We start from the raw sequence: 6,152 nt of genomic DNA, 5'->3' as shown, positions 1-6,152 counted from the left end.
CATTTGCCAGCCCTAGTTTAATAATAACTAGGGCTGTCAAATGATTCAAATTAATTAATTCCAACAGCATTAGTTTATAATACTTGAACTGCCATTTCAAAATCAACATCAGGGACATGTCATGGCATGCTCGGCATCCATTCATACTGCTCTGATGTCATCTCTACACTGTTCACGTCCTCCAGGCTGCATACTTGCAACTGATATGGTGTGTTGTGATATATCATTCACCATTTGCGTCCCCAGTTCTTTTCAGTTTATGGAGAGGAGCGGGTTAACTTGATGACAGCACCTCTCATTCATTCATGCATTCTAGTTGAAAAAAAGGTGGTATTGAGCTGCAATAAGCCAGTTTATTTGGAGCAATATACGACTGGCTTGTGGGTGTCGCCATGTCTTTTGTCACTCAGTCCATACCTCAGGAAAGCATTTTTTCATTTCAATTCACTGTATTTTGCTAGGAAATTAAATATTGTATTATTATTATTACTTGCCAATTCTCCTGAAATGATTTTTCATGCATTTGATCGTTTGCGCTGTTAACATGGTGCCGTTTGCATTCATACATATATATATATATATAAAGACAAACACAGGGACAGCACAGAACTTATGTCTTATAATTGAATGTATTCACATTACAACATCAACTTAGAGCAGTTTGTGACGATCATCCTCAAATATATTCATGTATGATACATACCAATAGGCACTTCCAGTAAGTCTGGCAATATTGAAGCCACAGTATAGTGTCTAAAGTACAAAATGGTAAAAATAAATAATGTAATTCTAAAAGTTGTTTTAAAATGTCTTTACTGTACAGTTTATATTCATATCGTACAAAAGGGAGCATCAACCTGCAAGGGAAAGATTCACAAAACCTGTGTGGATTTGGACACAATATATATTTTTCTAAGTATACATTGTAAGTGCAACATAGGAGTGACAGGAAACATATTCATCCTGTGTCTGCTATAAAAAATACTCAGCAATTTTGCTTACACAATTCTAAAGGTGGTTTGGTTTGAGTACAATTATGCTACAAGTGTGTGACAATTTCATAGAAAGCAATCAAGACGTAAGCAATATAATGTATCAACTTAAATAAACGTACTGACTTGTGATGTTTGCACATAAAATAATGGAATCAATACTGTGGGGAGAATGCATCACCACAAAAACGACAAATGGTGTGTGATGAATGTCCATTGTCACCACTGAAAATTGCTACTCAGCAGTGTGTGGGTCAACGAGAAAGCACAAGTAGAAATACCGTATGCACACAGACCGAGTACCTCTTAATGCATCACCTCACTTGTCTTTACTAAGCTGGAACAAGAGCAAGAATGTCTGTGATAAGGATAGGAGAGTATAGGAGACAAGGTTTCAAAGAGACACAGACATAAATGCAGCCTCCCCGAGTTTCTAGTTGTACATTCACAAAGCCGTCAAACACACCTTTCAATCTCTCAGTCCTACAGCCTCAGTTACAGGGAAGCGCCCACTGTGGCATACATAAAAATAGGGGGGGGGGGAGGCAGCAATAAACTTGGCACAGCTTGGAACAGTCCTACATGATCACCAGCATGTCCCTTTCCCTCAAAAGAAATGAACCCAAGCCATTGATTATGCATGCTGATCCAGCACGACCACAACTGGATGATTTATTTTCACGTGACTCTGATTTAACTCCAGATTTGAGTATGGCACCTGAGGCACATTATGGAATTAAAAGAATGAAACATGTTTGCCTGGCACAAGAGACTTTTCTTGGATGAATATTGGAGCCACAAAAGTGGAACCCGTTTAAGACGATCTCTCTCGGATTGGCTGACTCACGTTGACACAAGTGGTTGTCGACGTGACCGAAAATAGCTTTGACGAAGTTGCCCATGCTTTTGTACGTGTGCAAATCATTCTTACGGCGGCTAACAATGTAAAAAAATAAATAAATGGGTGCATTGTGTAGGTTACTGTGGGAGAATCCCGGGTAATACTGCCATGCTGCCATGCTGATGCTGCCATGCTGATTTTTGATATTATTTTTGAATAATAGATAGAAGGGAAGCCACAAATTTTGAAAAGTGGAGAGGGATTACTGTACTACTACACAGGAAGCTAAATAGCTAGTCAACAAGAGTTGTGGTTGCTCACTCTCAGGAAGACTCTGCCCACTAGTATTTTGGTACTTCAGCCCTAATCTCATGAAACGCCTCTTTATTATGTGACATATTTGAAGGTTTTCACAAATGTCGTCCCTCGCTATATCATGGTTCGAATATCACTGCCTCATTATATCGCATTAAAAATAAATAAATAAATAAATGATTGTTGTTTCCTGGTTGACTATGGGCTATTATTAGTCAAAACATACTGTTAGTAAGTATTATGTTATATGTAGTATTGTGGTCACTAGGCATCAGTAATGTCATGAGACATGCCGTTAGATTACATTACCTTTCACACTGCACGGTGACTGGCTACTGTGCTCGTAGAGCCGAGCGGACATGCTGTGGCTGAGATGGGAGAGTGGAAAAAAAGTTCTCCTCTCACTCTGTGAGGAAGTGGTAAATTTTTGGCTTCTTTGTCCTTCTTCCCCACTCCATCTGAAACGCTTTCTAAAGTTTCGCGTGAGTAAATTGGAGAGGGCAACCAGTTAGTTCGGCAGCTTGCTACGCTAGCGGCAGCCATTTTATGTCCCTGCAGTGATCCCGTAGCCAGCGCAATGTGACGTAAAGAAAGAATAATAGAGTTTAAAGGTGACTGTAGGGTGTTATTTCATGTGGACAGGGCTCTAATAATGTTAAAACCCGTATTTAGAAAGTCATAAACAAGTTTTCTTTGTTCAAACTACAAATATATTCTGTTTATTCATATTGACTCATACTTGGCAGAAATTCACTTATGACCATCGTGTCTGGAACCAATTAACCGATTACTTCAATTACTTTTTTGGAAAAGTAAGTACGTCTAAGAAGAACGCGGTGGACCAGGACTTGATGAGTTGATTGACTTAGACGGGTTGTGGACATAGAGAGGTTCCACTGTATAGTTTTCGACAGTAGTGCAACGGTCAAAAGTACCCCATGTTCACTCTTGCAGGGGTTTTCAAAGTGTGAGGAGTGGCATCCATTTCAGAGGCGCCAGAAGACTTCTTGAGAGCTTGAGAAAATTTAAAAAACATCTTTTTAAAACCTGCTGAACTCAGTTACAGTATGTGGGGAAGGCAAATTCGTAGATTTTTAGTTCCTACATTGAGAAAGGAAACAGAGACTGCGGTGAACAGAAAACTCCTCCCCAACTCTTTTTTTTTCTGTGGGAGGAGGCTCACTGTGCCACACTGTTCTCGACAATGTCCATTTCTTCTTGTTGTGCTGTGATTATAAACTGCAATGTAAGAAGACATCAGCAGTCATGACTCTCTGTGGCCGTGGTCAGTACTTCAACAAAATGTACTCCAAAAGCTTACAACACATTATGACAGTTTTTGCGATGAATTTTCCTGAATAATGTCAACCCACAGAACAAAATTTGTGTAAGATACAGTTAGGCCCAAACTTGGAGTTAAAGTGCATTTGTATTTGTTGAATGGGTATCATATAGCTCCCACTTTCACAGACAGTAGATCCCCGCTATTCATGGGGGTTACCTTCCGAGAAGACCCACGAAGGGCCAAAATCTGCAAGTAACTGATAGGCCCTCTTGCTCTAACATTTGCAATAAAAGCGTCGTAATTATTAGATTACGCCCCTTCTCTCTTCAATATGCCTCACACACTTTTTAAACGCATTTTAAATTGCGAAATGTAGAGGAGAAGCGGTATAGAAGCTGGATGGATGGATATGTACTCACAGTTATATATACCGTATAGGTCAGTTACCCTCGCAACTATGGTGCGTTCAAGGGCCGCCCAAAAAGTGGGAACTCTCCATGCTTAACCAAAAAAAAAAGGTTCTTAGTGAAGTACAAAGACATGAACATGGAAAAATTGTGGGCATTTTTAACAGTGGTACATGCACGCGGTACATTTTACCTGTATTATCACGTTTATAAATTATTACTCATTTAGGGTGATTACATTTCCGTGCGGGGATCCACTGTATTTTTTTTTTTTTTCCTTTTGAAAGTTAGTCATTTTTATCCCTGATCATATTGGACAATTCTGAGGAAACATGACCTTTTGCACCATTCTAACTAATTTCACAACACAATTCTAGTAAAAACAAACAAACAAAAAAAACACAAGAAAATGGCTTTAACTGAAACTTTACTTTGTGTGGGTTATCAGACAGAAAACCTGACTTGCAGAAGAACCTTATCTAATTGATGCACTGAGTCTGTCTGTGTATGATTGTTTGCTCCCTGAGTTGCCAGGAGAGGATTCATACTGTCTGTGCATGGATGCATTCTATGCACATCATCTAAAATAGCTTACAATATCCCAGCACGACATTGCTGTTTGCGCAGGTATTACTGTGTGAGAGCTTTACTTTGAACCTCAACAGATGAAGCTTTCCTGAGAGTTGAAGGTCGTCATTTTTGGAGGCTTCACATGTGGAGGAATGAAGTATTACAAAACATACTGACCGTACAGTACAGATTCAAAGCCAGGAAGAAATAATGGAGAAGGAAATATATCATATTGCATAAATGGCTTATTGTACTGTGAGTGTAATACAGTGGAACCTCGCTTTTTGTTGCGGTAATGTCCTGGGACCACCAGCGAATGGCGCAAAAAATGCGATACGGCAATAAAAATGTCTAGTTTTGACGCACAGCTCGCTCCTAATATGCCTCACGTACTTACTGAACGTATTTAAAGTATATAATGTTTAGGTACACACCACTACTGGTCGTCAGGCTAGCGCTAGAGGCTAGCAGGCTAGCCGCGTCTAGGTAAGCCACACTGCTTGCTTGTTGTAATTCTAGTAACGACTTACCTTGTGTTCACCTCTCGCGTCTTACAGCGCACAACTATGGTGCCTTCAAGGACCGCGGAACAATGTGAGAAATCTCCACACTTGACGAAAAACATTATCAGTAAAGCATATCGACATAAACATGTCAAAATTGTGGCCTTTTTAACAGTGGTATTATCACACATTTAAGGATTTTTACCAACTTATGGGAAATGAAACTGCCTATTCTGGAAAAAGAAAACAAAAGTGGACCAAGAATCTGCAAATTTGTGGGGCCATGAATGCTGAATAGCGATTGTGCGGGGATCCACTGTATTCCATTTACGTAGCCATTCTCTTCTTGCGAATGATCTTTTTTACCCCCTCATATCTTCCAAATACCTTTACAATATTTGACGAATCAGGCCTGAATAATCATCCCTTTGAATAGTTATGTTTGTAACCAACCCCTGATTTGTGTTTTCCACAGAGAAATCAAGCATACACTGACTTAAAGATGTGGACACAAACATAGAGGAAGTGTGACGAGGTTTCGCTATCTGTACTCAAACAAACACAACAAAAGCAAAAAAACAAAATATAGCATTTACAGTATAAATATTGGATTGTGTATAGTTAACCCAAGGGTGAGTGATCCATTTTGAAGTTAAAGGAATGACACAAATGTTCCTTATTTGATTTACTCCCTTTATACAGTATTCCATAAGCATTTTATGGTCCATTTTAGACCCCCAACTCTAAAAACCCTGCTGAAATTGAAGCACAAGTACAAGTAACTAAGATGTACATATATAATTGCATTCAGAAAATATTTATATATATATATATATATATATAAATTGGCAGCAAATTTCTTCAGTCCCATGTTACCACACTGTGGTTGAGGTCTGTGTAGTCAGTCTGCTTCTTCTCTTGACAGTAGCAAAAGAGTCTGTATTCCAAAGGACATGCATAATCTCATATTGCAAGACGGAAAGCTCCTTTAAATGTTTGGTGAAATCAAATATTTAGATAAAATGTGTAAAGCACAACATTTCCCACCCTGTTTTTGTTATTCTTTGTAGGCACACATTTCCCAATCTACAGTGTTGTGTCTAAAGTGATGTGCTGGCAAAAACAGGAGTCAGTAAAAAGTATAAGAAAACAAGAAATACCTGTCCTAGTCTTGACTCACACTCATGTCTCATTCACTGTGGGTCTCCCTCCACATCCCGTGGAGACAGAGACCACTCC

Source organism: Dunckerocampus dactyliophorus, chromosome 5 (genome assembly GCF_027744805.1).
Source record: "Dunckerocampus dactyliophorus isolate RoL2022-P2 chromosome 5, RoL_Ddac_1.1, whole genome shotgun sequence".
In the NCBI taxonomy this organism is placed as follows: domain Eukaryota; kingdom Metazoa; phylum Chordata; class Actinopteri; order Syngnathiformes; family Syngnathidae; genus Dunckerocampus; species Dunckerocampus dactyliophorus.
Note: the sequence above shows the minus strand (reverse complement) of the source record.